This window comes from Embiotoca jacksoni, unplaced genomic scaffold (assembly GCF_022577435.1).
Source record: "Embiotoca jacksoni isolate LCO1_2020_lvr unplaced genomic scaffold, fEmbJac1.0.p SCAF_8, whole genome shotgun sequence".
Taxonomy (NCBI): domain Eukaryota; kingdom Metazoa; phylum Chordata; class Actinopteri; family Embiotocidae; genus Embiotoca; species Embiotoca jacksoni.
Genome location: NW_027185436.1, coordinates 12,655,326 through 12,669,981, shown reverse-complemented (window position 1 = coordinate 12,669,981; position 14,656 = coordinate 12,655,326). Strand labels below are relative to the sequence as shown.

Sequence of the window (14,656 nt, the reverse complement as noted above, 5' to 3'; positions counted from 1 at the left end):
GTCCGATTTTCATAACAAGAGGTCTGTCATGCTCTATGCTTTTTATTTACTGCTATTACAAGTGCTGAAATAGCAGTAGCTTGAGCAATTAGTGCCATTCATCAATTGATTTTAACAGCATTGTGATCAATCTTAACAACCGCTATGTTCTTCTTCGTCTACTTCAACACTCCACAATGAGCAGTCAGTTCAATACAGTGATCTACAGTACACCAAGGTCATCAGAAACAAGGAGGGTAAGTGGAGCCTGCCCAATTTGCATAATTTCAATAAAATCATTAGAAGTTACTTAATGTGCTTGTACAGCTGAGAGTCAATAATGTGACAATTAAGATACATATTGAGTTCTTGTATTAAGGTTCTTCCCATGAAATCTCAGGAAATTGCAAAATGTTCACTGTGGTAATGTCTAAATGTTTTTCCTCATCTAAACCGTCCAAAACTCAAAAGATATTCAATTTATGATAATACAAAGCAGACACAAACAAAAATCCTAACATTGAAAAAGCTGGCATTGGAGAATATCAGATGTTTTTGCTTAAAAATGACTGAAACTGAAATAGAAATACCAAAACACAAAGACAAACACATTGTCAGACAAAGAAACTATTGTTCCAAAACGTGAAAAAATAAATAGGCTAACAAAACCAAGTAAGGGAAGTTCTGTGTATTGCCAGAGCTACATAAACAAATATCCAGAAAATATTTGCAGGACAGCACTAATGAAATTCCAGACTCTTCACACTGGGGAAATTGATGAGGTTGTTCAGTCTGTTGGCCACCAACCATGCACTTGGTTAGAGACTAATGCATTTTTACTGGCCATTTAGTGTACAATGTACAATGTCAAGTAGCTGAGAAACATGAACATGACACAAAAGCAAAGTTATTACAGAAAATATTAAGATACATGTCCCAATTGGATTTGCCAACTAAAGGACAAATAGTTGAAACAATACTTTGATAATACTGTCTGGAATAGAACCAAAAAGGTCACATTAGGTGCTGGTTCACACAGGTATTTTTATCATTTGAGGCTCAGTCTAATCAAAACAGGCTGTAAATAGTCTTTCCAACAAATGACAGTTTCTTCTTTCATTTCCATATGCCAGTGATCTTTTAAAATAGTTGGCTAAATAAATGAAATAAATCCTAGAAAACTTGGGTTTGGAGGTTTTGGTCTAATTCACTGATAGACCAAAAGTGCTCATGTTGGTGCAGCTCCACTGTGAGACCATCAGGACTTCTGCAACACCAACACACATTTAACCCACCACTGTTCAGTTTTACAGGACTTATTCAGAGCTGCTACAGTGCCGATCTTCATGTTATTTTTATCAAATAGGAGGAGTTTTCATCTTACCTCAAAACGAGTCGGAATAAGGCTTCAGCAGATGGTTTGATGTTGAAGTTCACAGGACTCAACTCAGCAGTGGACGGTCATCTCTCTCGCTCAGACATGATGTTTCATCTCCACGTTAACTCAGCCAAATATGAACAGCACCATCCTCTCTGAAAAGCTGTTATTGCTACGCTTTCTTCGGCAAATAACTAACATTAGTTTATCAATACCATTAGCAATTACAGTCGCTGTTCAATAACCTGCTGTAACCTACGGTACCGCAGATAAATCGCTACACGCTTCTGGCTTTCAGTCGTAGACGGAGGGAGTCATGGTAATGGCCTTGCAGGCTCTCAGTCTACACGAGCCCCGCTGACAAAGTCCCCTCCGCGTTTCAATTGTTCCAGTCATCTGCTCAGGTCAGAACGTGGATGTGACATGCGATGGGTCGACTTGTCTTCCTTGTCGTCTGTCCGATGAGAAGGAAGACTGTTTGACGCTGCGGAGAGGCAGCGCCGCACCGTGCGCTCTGCGCTCCCACACGGACCAACAGCACTGCCTACTGTACTTAAAGAGACACAGCAGAGCACACAGAGGCGCAGTGGTCTCAGGTGAAGTTTGGCGTGGTGACACGGAAAGGCCGATTTAAATGTGATTCCGTGCGAAGAATTCATTCAGAATCAGATGTGTAATATCCTAGATATTTCCGGTTCAGGTATACCGCTCTTATTGTGATGATGTCAGCGAGGTGCGCCGTAGTGCGAAACATGGTAACAATAAAGATGGACGCCCTCACCGCGCCCTGTGAGACCAACCTGTATCATTCAGTTTACTTAGACAACTAACTGTCAGTTAAACCGCAGACTATTACAAGATGCAGTGGTTTTTTTTGCATGCCGGCAAATTGACTGGGTTGTTTGCTGCCATGCAGTATAGATCAATTTAAAATAAAAAATCATCACAAAATGTCTGCAAACTATGCAGAAAGATTTGACATGAAAAGGAAAGTTGCAGCAATATGAAACATTCATTCTCAGTTCAGAGCGGCTCTGTTGGAACATGGTGATCACAGAAACTGGAAGAAAATCTATCTATCTATCTATCTATCTATCTATCTATCTATCTATCTATCTATCTATCTATCTATCTTGGACAAAAACTCATTCTGTGTCTCACATTGGTATACTACACCACTGTCAAGTTTTGATTAATTTTATTAATTTTTTTTGCCTGATTTGCACTTTGATTTTAATCTTTTCTGCATTGCCCTTCTCAAACCCCTCCCCAGATGTTCATCTATGTGTGTTTGTGTGTGTGCGTGTATGTCCTATGCTGCATGCAGGATTTCTACTCAGATCTGGGTGATCATCCATTCTGTTTAACCGCAAATCTCTTCGTGTGTAAACTGTGCTCTTCAATCAGTTTTATCGTTCTCTCCCTGACAGGCACTGCTGTTAAATCAATGGCTTAGAGCAATTGCATTACACAGATCTTTAGGGGCATGTATACAAATAGGCATCCACATGAAAGCAGAGGGCACACACGGTATAACTCAGATATTCTATGGTATAAAGGGAGTTTAAAGTCTCAAATCCACCTGCCTAGAATGTTTCTGAAATATAGGAAGGTGTCTCACTAAAAGATTATGTGTGAAGTGTGGAGTTATCTCAGTTGGGAGGTTAGCCAAAACCTGTGTAGTCCCTTCCAGCTCTAACACCTGCTATCGATGTAAGCCACGCAGTTATTATAAGTTTAATGCTGGTCTGTCCTTAAGGGATTCTGTGCTGACACTACAGAGATGACTCTGCATATTTCAGCAGCATCAATTTATGGGTTGGTTGTTGTCTAAGCCATCGCCCATAGCGCTGTCACCAACAATTACTCTCCTCTACATGGTGACTCAGCGCCGGACTTCAACTTAGAAGGGCACTCTTCAGATCACCAGTGTGCAGCAGTGATATTACTCATGCTGAATCAGGCCGACAGGATGGGACAGTGGCCAAACAACTTCAAAACTCTCAGGCAAAAGGACTCTTGTTTTGATAAACTGTACTGCAGGATGCTGCAGAGAGATGCAAAACGGCACTTTTATTGGTATGTGTTTTTCAAGGATCTACACACATGCCATGGAGGTCAGAAGTGGAGGGATAAATCATGTGCTGCAAGAGATTAAACTCCAGGCCAGCCAACACATCTCAGACAAACACTCATACATTTAATGCATCACAAGCCAGCATTGTGTTACTTGGCCTGTGTGTGACCACCACTGGTTTATCTCACCCTCAGATGCAGAAAACAGAAGTAAATAGACAATAATGGGCTTATTGTGTAAAATCTCTGCTCTCACATGGAGATACGTTGAAGGCGGACTGAAAGCGTAGAAAGAATTTTCAGATTGTGACCATCCTCTGATGGTCCTGGCTCTTGTCACCATCTGACAAATGGGGGTTGTTAGCCCAGATAGCACAGACTCCATTTTAGCCACTGTGAAATTATTATTTTTTGATCCCTCCATGTCTCACTGAAATATTTATTCACACAAAACAACACATGTATCAACTAGTCTTTGAAAGCTAATATTATGTGTGTCCACATATTACCTCTTTGTATTCAAAGGGAAGCTTTCTCCAAGAGATCAATATAGGTTTGTGTGCTGTAAACAGAACCTCATGAGAAATTTACTGGAGCTACAGTATGGGAAGAGCTTAAATATTGTGAGTTTTTATGAGAAATCGGTGCGCCACTCATTTTAGCAATGTGACGTGGGTAAAAAGAAAGAGGTTCAGCCTCTTACATGCTGCTTAAAGAATGGAAGATATTCCCTTTAGGTTAGTTGTCAACATCATATGCGAGAAAAAGGAGACCTTATACTGACGTCATAAGTCAACAGGTGCCTCACTGTCACTGAATACCATTTAGTTTCAGGTTACTTAATGGGAACTCTCATAAAGAAAACCCAAAGCCTCCAGCTTTCAGAAGCACTATTATCCCAGTGCCATTGTGGCTGTTTTTAAGTCATGTTTTGAGGTGCTCAGACTCTATTCATTCTATTAGTTGTCACAAGAGATCAGAAACAGCTAAAGTGCACTTGGGAATGTGAGTATCACCTCCAGCACCATCAGGAACAATGAAATGTCAACACCGTAACTCTAGCTCATTATCCTGCGAGCCATTGACATGAGTAATACTGTAAATGTAAACATACTTCTGTGGAGTTGTTTAAATATCACTGAGGTCGTGAGTACAAGTTAGTTGTTTTCCACTTCTGAAGCGTGTTCTCTGATTACAACTAGATGTGAGATAGGCATCATCTCTTCACAGTTACAATAGACTTTTCTTGAGCAATCGATAATTCATTTTGGCTATGAAATGTCATAAATCATTGAAAAAACAAGTACAAAGTACATTACTATTTATTCAGACTAATATTTTTAAAACCTGCATGACAAGATTGGTTCAATCAAGATTTCCTTTTATGATGAACTACGAAATAGGATCAGTGAGTGTGAGTAAAGCGGGATATTTTTTTGTACGTCTAGGTGTGATACACATGTCCATAATATGGCTTTTGCACCTCCTAGGGCCCTAATTAGACTGCACAGAGGGTAAAGAAAGGAAGCGGGAACACTAAAGTCTGGGGCTGGTATTCTTACAGTGGTGCAGGTGATCTCGTATTAATTAATGGAATAATAAACTCTAAAGTGTTCACAGGCACACTGAATGCAAACTTAAAGAAATCAGCCAAAATAATTATTCAAGTGACCAAAGTGTTTTTTTAATCAGAATAATGATTTGAAGCACCAGCTGCTGGTAGAAAGAATATTTTGCCCAGGAGAAAACGAAAGTCTTTGAATGGCCCTTACAGCTGAGTGTTTTTGCTGAACATTATGATATCACAGTGAAGTTGACCGTTGACCTTTTGGATATAAAATATGTTTCTCTTCATTATTTTATTTTATTATCCTATTTGTGTAAAATCTTTTCACAATTAACATGAATTCTTAAGTAATGACCACAGACATGTTTTGTGACCAAGTGAACATTTGTACCAAGTTTGAAGAAATTCCCTAAAGGAGTTCTTAAGAAATCACGTTTACCAGAACAGGACTGACAGACGTGCAAAACAAAAACATAATGCCTTCAATAATGGCTCCAGCAGTCAGTCCAGTGCTGAGGCATGAAAAATGTCAGCTTGTTGGTTCTCTAGGGTAAACTGAAAGCTTTTCTGGGTGAAACATGTCAGAAACGTCCACCACAGCTGATACAGAAAATGGTTGATTTCATGCCAAGGTGCTGTGAAGCAGTTCTGCAAGCCAGAGGATGGAAATCTAGACTTTTAAGTGTTGCTTAAGTTGCCACTGTAAATGCTGGTATTAGCATGTGCACGATGAAAAACCTAACATGCGGATGTTTAACAAGAAATGTTTACCAGGTTGAGACATTTAGATCAAAGTTAATGCCAATGTTTCCATTTTCAGTCAAGTGAATGAATCAGTTAATTTGATCATTTTTACACGACTGTACATATGCCTCACAAACACATATGTGTATGTAAAAATTCTGCCAGATAAAAAGACTGCACAAAAGATTCCCCTGTTCAGGTACAACATACAGGTGCTGTTTAGTTAGATGATGAATGCAAAATATACATTCTGAAGTATTTAATGTTGCTTTTTTAGTCCAAAGTAATCATCCAGCTAACACTTTGTAATCCTGTATCAATTCAGTTGGAGCTAACTGTTGCCCCAAGCACAATTGATTTAGTTTTCTTTTTCATACTTTCCACTGGAATACTGCTGATTGTGCTTGTATATCAATCAACTGATAATCACGTGTCATGTTTATTGATCTGTGGGGTGATTTATTATCTGCCTGGTGGCCACTCACCCATGGAGCTGATCAGTGATCAAGGATGAGATCAACAGTGAAATCTCCACAGTATAACGTTTTTTTTTAAAAAACAGACATTGATCCACTAGGTTTGGGTTTTTCCACGCTGTGGTAATCGTTTTTCATTGATGAAAAACCATGTAGTTCCTTTTTGGAATATTTCCCATTGATCTGCCACAGAAATAACACAATCAATATGTGTAGCTGCATTCTGTTTGACCTTTAAACCAACAAACATTTGCTTCCCACTTCGCAAGCAGCTTTTTGGAAACAGTTGCAATTATATAAGCAAGTTTTACTGCTTCATGTTGTGAGTAATTCTTTTGTGTGTTTTCTAAATGTTACATAAATATTTTGGTTTTTTTACTCTCAGGAATGTTTGTCTTGCAAGTATTGGAAGGCATGTTATAGTGAGTTATGATGTTAATGATGGTAAGAAACACCATGATGATTATATCCATTTCGAAGTGTGTGCAATTTTTGTCATAATTAGCGTATACATTCCTGAGTTTTGGCCACAAATGTGCTTTGTGAGGTCATGTGACCTTTGACCTGTGGCCAACCATATCTAATCAGTTCATCTTTAGGTTCAAGTGAACATTTTTGCCAAGTCTAAAGAAATTTCCTCAAGGTCTTCCTTAGATATAACATTCACAATAATAGGACAGACATGAGGTCACAATGACCTTGGATCCCCAAACATTTTTCATCTTTGGGAATGAGGGTATATTTGACCCAAATCAGGGGGAATTCTCTCAGAAGGTTTTTCAGATATCTTGTTTGTGAGAATGGAATGGATGGAAAACAGAAAAACATAATATGCCCCAGTTGTCAACAGAATGGAGGCATAAAAATCAATACGTTTTTCTTTCTCTTTCTTCTGACAATGAGGAGGAGTACAGATGCAGTTCATCTCAACTTTTACCTTGGTGTTGCCCCTTCAAGGATTAAGACACAAAGTGCAGAATCATAAAATACTGCTTCAACTCCGAAAATGTTTTCCTGACGACCATGAAATAAGATTACAAACCAGTTCTACCAGTCAGACACTGGATGAGTGATGGCGACGTTGCTGCTGCTGTTGCTGCTAACAACTGTTGTCTTGTGAATGTTACCTTCTAATAATAGCAGTTATAATATAAGCTCTGGTTTGAGCAATTCATCTGAAGCGATGTGTCAGAGTTTTCACACCTACAAATCTTCCTGCCACCTTCATATAACACTATATGGCCCCACACACATTTACACCTCGATACAGTTATAGTAGCTAAGTATTGGTCATGTACACAAGTGAAATTAGTAGCTGTTTGCATGCTAATTGTATCCATCAAACTCAATAGCGAGAGATCCAGATAGGAAGACCACTGGGGGTTTGAGGGGCTGCACAGAATATTTTGTCAATTAATGGCTACAAATGACTCTTAATATTAACTGATATATTGGTACATGAAATAACCCAATTAGGTGCATCCCCTTTTATGGTAACAATTACTGTACAGACAAAATACAAGATGAACATAGTAAAACAGTTTGGGGCAGTAAAACAATTCCATGCAGACATGAGGTGCTTATATATTTATCCAAGGTGAAAACATTGAAACAGTATCCAGACAGCATCTTCTTGTGGACCATAGAAAATATCAAATGGGCCATGTTCGGCTCAAAGACCGCCCAGCCCAGTTCTATCGCGCTGATATTGACAATCTGTAAAAACTTTACTGCTGTGTCAGACTGGACATCAAGTGTCAGTTATAGAAAGCAACATTAATATATTTTCTGACAACACTGTGGAGTAAAGTGTTCCGGGAGCCCATTAACGTAAACAATATCCTGATGTTTGTTGTATTAACAGTTTATCTGAATCCATCTAATTGTGTGTATGTTCTGTTCAGAGGACTGTGCACTGCCATTTCTGTGAAAGAAGTCTGTTTTCAACACCAGCCTTCAATTAACATACACTGCACTGTGAAACCTGATTAGGGCTCCTCCAGACAGCACATGGCAGCAGCATGACATTATATGCTGTAGAATTACAAATGGTGATGAAATGTCCTGAGGTACAGTTAATATAGTGGACGAGGGGGCTAAAAAGAAGCAGGTTCTGGCTGATCTGCTTCTCATAAAGGCCGAGAGGCAGGAGCAGGTGGAGCAGGATTTACTGAGGTAGCAGTCCTCATCTATTAAACCCAGAGATGGCTGGTAGCATTAATAATTCAGCATTCTTTCTGAAAGCTACCAAAAACTAGATCCTGCATTATTTAAAAGGCACACAGAAATTATTAGAAATATGAATTAATGATGAGATTATCTTAAGCATCAACTTAAATCCCTGGCACTAGCAGTCCAGCAATCAAAGCACAAATCAGCTTTTACCGCAGATTTTACACCTACAAAAAAATGCCGTGCTTGGAAGACTTTGGCTGTGAAATCAACCACACACTGTAATTGCTATTCAGGAGGCATCTCAATGTCGTAGCTGCAGCTCTGGTTTGTATTACTGAAGACCTACATCTTTCAGTCACCATAAAAAAATAATGATTCTTTCACTGAGTTTTATTTGATCCTTTTGACTCTGTCTCATCTCATTAGATATATCTGACACAGTTTGGGATGTTTTGGCCACTGGTCTTATTTCCTTTCTTCTGCTATCAGTGTCACACACAGTGCTTCAGTTTACACCCATTCACACTCCTCCGAAAAATATATCCTCATGCTGTGTGTGTGAATTACAAGTGTGTTTTCTTCTTCAATTTGTCAGTGCTGTGAAACCTCTTATCTGGCAAAAAGCATCTGAATTCTGTACAGATGTGCTTGTTTCATTAAAGGCTCTAATTCCACATTTCTCTGTTGGAGGAAGGGTATGCAGATGTGAAGAAGAACAACAAGCAAACCATCTAAGCTACTTTCACCAGCCAGTATTATACACTGATACTTCCTTCTGTTCAAAGACTGCAGCATAAAAAATTGGGAAAGAACCACAGACATCTAGAAAATGATTAAGATGTGATATACTTTCAAGTGGCTTTGTTACAGTCCTCCATATGTGCCAAACTGTCTGAAAGCTCCACCTCTTCTCTAATGTCTGTGCTGACTCTTGTCTTGTATTATTAATGTCTACAGTGTGCATGATGAGTGTCAACGCAGACAAAGAGTAGTTGTCGAAACTGGTTGTGCGTGTGTATGTTTGACTCAAAGAGAAATGGCAGGGGATATTCTATTCATCTTGTCTCTTAGAAATATCAGGCAAGTGAATAAGGAAAAAACAGACTGCGTCAAATATTACTACTGCTGTTCAGAAAATTTGTTGCATATGTTTGGATTCCGACACATCTAGGAAATCATCTGAGACTGTTTGACGTCACTGTAAAAAAATCCATTGTTAAACTGCTTTTCCAATTGCCTTTGGGGATCGCAAAAAAGAATAAACTGCCTCAAATACCAATTAAAATACTGTGTTTTCTGACATTCTGTGCAAATCTGAGAATAATAAAGATATAGATAAATTTACTGATGTTTAAAAAAATACCCATTTATTAATTTCCTCCTAAGAAGTGTCAAAGCCACTTAAGTAAGCATTATTTTAAAACATTGTGGCAATATCATCACTTTCTGGGGAAAAATAATGAAGCTAGAAAATTTGAATTATTTCATACATTATGAAAACTAATTGCAATGATGCTTTTCAATCCAAAACCAATTTATTGATTCTAACACATTTGCCGATCCCGGCCCTACACTGCATTAATTTACTTCATAGGAGGATTGTCTTTCTGTGCTCATTGAGCATTGAACATTGTTTTTGAAAGCCAAGTAACAATAACTCATTCTGGTAATTGGGGTTTGTGTCTTTTCAGGAAATTGCAGGGTGTCAAATTATTTAGCCAGGCCCGGAACACCAGCCCTTTGCTGATAATTATACATCATCAAAATCACACAAGCCCGCAATAGACATGTCCAAACTCATGGCAATACAAACAGACTCGCACACTCACAAAAACAATGATCTCAGGCGCATCATTACAATTGTTTAAAATTGCTTTTACTGACTGGTAAAAGTCAAATGTTTTTGTTTTGAGCACTTACATTCCAGTTTCTAAGAGTGTCTGATTTTTATTAACACTGATTGAAAATAATTCAGATTTCAAAGCAGATGTCAAATGGCATCTCAGTTGTGTCACCACCATCCATTCTGAATATGCCCAGGAGAGCTGACCCACTTTATAGTGCAATTTGTCTAAGAGATGTCCACCTTCACGTCTGTCTTTTTCTGCTACCATCACCAAAAATAAGTTCAGTGGAGGTGGTCTATGATGCCACATGTCCGCCAATTACAGTTTAAGCTCAAGATCGCTCCCAGGAAGCTCAACCCCCAAGACACGAGACCCAATCACACCATGACTCATTTGACCCTAACGAATGACATGATGGACAGATGGGACAACGACTCACACATGACTTCTACAACGCTCAAGTGGTAATGACCCCACAAGAGGTTAAAAGTCTGGTACTACCCACCCGATGAGAGGTGAAATGCCTCCAAGAATCTCAAGGAAATCCAGTTGTGTTCAGAAAATACTTAGATAGATAATGACCTGAATGACTGACATTTTTTCTTAATGGACTGAACAGGTATGAATGGTGATGCTCTCAAGTGATTTCTTTCTGCAGACCTGCATGAGAAGTGTGGAGCTCAGCATGATGATAGTGACGGACTGTTTGCTGTAAAATGTCTCTGTAGAAAGAGTGGAACAACTTGCAAATTCATGAATCCAAACATGTTTATTTTTTATTTGTTAGCTTGTATGTCAACTTGCTTCTGCAAATTTTAACAGGATTACACTAGTTGATATAGTAGATTAGGTAGGTAGTACACACTGTTAATCCGTTTCCATTCTATACATGCCACAAGTGCAGCGGCAGATTTGGCAGCATGCTAAGTAGCTGCTAATATCTAGTCTTTGCAGATAGAAAGAAGGATGACCAAAAAATGAAACTACTTTCTTACCTTACTGTGTGAAGACGCAGTGCCTGTCGAAGTGTCAGCCCCCCAACTCTAACATTAAAAACATCAGTATACTACAGGTACTTCTGTTCAAGCATACCCCCATCGTGGATGATAACGACGAGCTAAAGGAAAGGAACATGTTTTACATTGACATCGTCTCGACACATTGTTTAGTTGATCTAGGTGTTCAATAGTTTGATCTTTTCTTCAGGTGTTCCTCAAGGATCAATGCTTGGATCCTCATTGTGAGATTGTGCCACAATATAAAACAGGCTTGCCTTGTAATGGACCCATGCAGACCACCCCATTGGTGTGTGCAGATCAGCAATGGATGCCAGTGGAGATTTCTGAGTGAGTGGTGGAGCAAACTGAGGGTGGGCATGAGTGAGAGATTAAATGTCTTAAATACAGGAGAATGATCTATTTATCTATTAAATGAACAACTATACACTAATATCCACTTATCCTAATCTTAATTAGTAAAAGACGATTTATGAGTTAGATCTTATAGGTGACCTCTACGACAAACTTGCCAGATGTAGTAGCTCTGCCTGGAGACTGTGCAGCTAAATGTACATCAAATAAACCACAACAGAGAACAAATCTACTGTTTCATGGGCGCTACATACGCAGAGAGGAAGAGATTTGTTTGAAGAGTTGTTAGAGTTAGAGAAAAAAAAATCTGTAATGTCATTGTTTGAGTGCAACAAAGTGTGGTACCTTCCATTTCAATGAAAATAAATCACAATACTGTACAAACAAGAGGGCTGTATTTAGTGAAATTGCACGAGGAAAATAACAAGACAGATTGAATTATGGGTGCTGTTTAACAAACATCAATTTAAAGGGAAAAAAGACGTGCACATGGCTATTGTCAAGTCAAACAGTGTGCAAATGTAGACAGGCATGCAGAAGTTTCATCAACTACAGGGCCAAATTCAATTCTCTGCCAGCTATATGAAAGCAGACTTGACACATTGAAATGTCCTCATTAGGTTATGTTAGCAGGATAGAAGCAATTTATTCCTGCATCCAACAAGACAATGAAAAGAGAGGAAATGATTGTTTTCATCATGGTGATACACAGAAAATATTTTGTGAGATAAAACAGAAACTTTCATTTTATGCATGCCTACACCTACGGCATCTATTTCAGCTTCATCCAAAATCCAATGAAATTCTTCACAGGGAGTTTCCCTGACTGAGCCGAGGCACTTGCTTTTTTATGCCACCCTCCAGGATGCACAAGCCAAGACATCCTCTCTATGCAGAAGTTATTATTGGAAAGCTATCACTTTCTACACTGTGCACATACTCATAGAGATTTTCACAGACACCACATGACTCCAAACTCTGTCTCGAGCTCAGTCATGGGACTTTTGAAAGACATTATGTCAGTAAGTAAATCAATAGGGCAATTCACTAACCCAACATGCATGTGGCAAAACAAAATCCATTACAAAAAGGCCACAATTAAAACATTATGCAAGAAAGAACTTGGTTCAAAATGTTATCTCAATGTTATCTGTGCTACAGATTTAGCATAATTAGCCCACAATTCAGTAATCCTGTTTAGAAGCAAAATTTGTCCACACTCTGAGGAGAACTGTGGTTCCTCAAAATAAAAGGCCAGGAAGCAATATGAAATCGCCATCCGCACTGTTCCTTGAAAAAAAAAACCTGACTATGGGTAAGTGCTGAACAGCAGTTCACATTTTGGAGAAAAGCCAACTAATGCTGTGAGCTGTGGCCTCGTTATCAGCAAAAGGTGAGCTCTATTCAGAGGCAGACTTGTGATTGTATGCACATCCCAAACAGCCTGAAAGAAAGCTCCAAAAACCCTCATTAACCTAAGGCAACTGTGCAGCAGGGGCGCACTGTAGCATCCAAGCCTCAAAAGCTCTTATCTGCATATGAATAGTTGGTAAGATATACTCATTAGCATTTTAATGGATTGAAATAGAAAACTTAAATAAACAAATGTGCTTATTCAGACCTATTGGACAAATCTTGTATACACTAAGAACAAAGATGTCATGTTAAACTTTTGAATAGGCTGAGCGTATGAGTTTGAATTGATTTAAAACCAAGCTGCCAGCAGTTCCGGTCCTTGTCCTCTTCAATGTAAATACAAACCAGTGAAACAATGTTTTAAATGTTTCTCTATGCTGATTGAACTATCTCTTTATAGGTAACCTCTACGACAAACTTGCCAGATAGTAGTAGCTCTGCCTGGAGACTGTGCAGCTAAATGTACATCAAATAAACCACAACAGAGAACAAATCTACTGTTTTATGGGCGCTATATACGCAGAGAGGAAGAGATTTGTTTCAAGAGTTGTTTCTGCAAAATGAAAATGTGCTTCATGCAAGCCAGCTGCCACAAGAGAACTAGGTAAGAGTTTAGGCCTGCATGCATCAAAGTGGAATGAAACAATAATGCATCAAAAAACATCGAGCAGTTTCGGCAGGTCAATCCACAAACAGGCCTGACTGTATTTAATGCATTTGTAATACTATTGCTAATAGATGGTTTAAGTTTGAAATTTAGCTTCTGCCTACAGGACTGTGTTGCCACTTAAAATATTCACAAGATTTTTTTTATTATATCTTTGGATATTTGAGTGACATCCTCCTTACAAGTATGTTTAACCTCCAAGAGAGTAGGTAGCTGCCACAGTGGATTCCTCTGATGCAGAAACAAAGTTTGTAGTTGTGTTAAGGAGTCCTCATGTATGTGAGAGGAGTGGTTAAAGAGTAAAAACTCTTTGGTGTAATACTTCATATTATTCCCAGCACCACAACCGTGACCAGTAGCAGTATGTAATCAACCTTAATCTCTGCTTCCTTTAATTAATCATCTTCTCTCTAGCTCTCTCTGTCTCTCTCTCTCTCACTCTCACACACACACACACACACACACACACACACCCTCCCTCCCTCCCTCCCTCATTCAAATGAAAACAGATGGGACTCTCTTCTCTTCACACAGTACTCTGCAAGTAAAAATCAAAGGTGAGACAGTGGAGGAATAGAGAAACAACAGGGGAGAGGGAGTAAAAGAAACCTTCTCTTATGGTTATCACAACGGAGGGAAATTATTGCCATTTCAACTTTCTTCGCAGGCGGTGTGACACTGTTTCCATTTCAGGCACGGTGTGCAGAGCAGTGATGATCACATGCACTGGTGGATTTCCTAGGGCCACCACATCAGTGACTTCCACTCACAAAAGGTCAGACAAAACCTGAAACAGCTCAAACATGAGGCTCAGTGGCTGGTTTAACTTGTTGCCTGGCACAGATAGATGTCTTCACACCTCTCAACATGAGTTAGACAGTGACCCGTCTCCCTCTTCATTACCCATTCCTCCTCACAAACACCTCCCCCCTATAGCCATTAATTTACTTCCCACTGGGCT

The 14,656-nt window shown here is 39.1% G+C and overlaps 2 protein-coding genes across 2 annotated transcripts in view; both read right to left on the bottom strand.

Annotated features, from left to right (window-relative positions):
* wscd2 (WSC domain containing 2) overlaps positions 1-1,885 on the bottom strand; it is a 36,214-nt gene extending 34,329 nt beyond the window's left edge. The window contains exon 1 of the mRNA XM_069138593.1: positions 1,364-1,885. The gene's annotated coding sequence lies outside the window, so the exon portion shown is untranslated. The remainder of the gene's footprint in view (positions 1-1,363) is intronic.
* The window catches only part of LOC138191635 (sodium- and chloride-dependent GABA transporter ine), a 51,568-nt gene that overhangs the window by 18,623 nt on the left and 18,289 nt on the right, over positions 1-14,656 (bottom strand). The gene's annotated exons all lie outside the window — the stretch shown is intronic.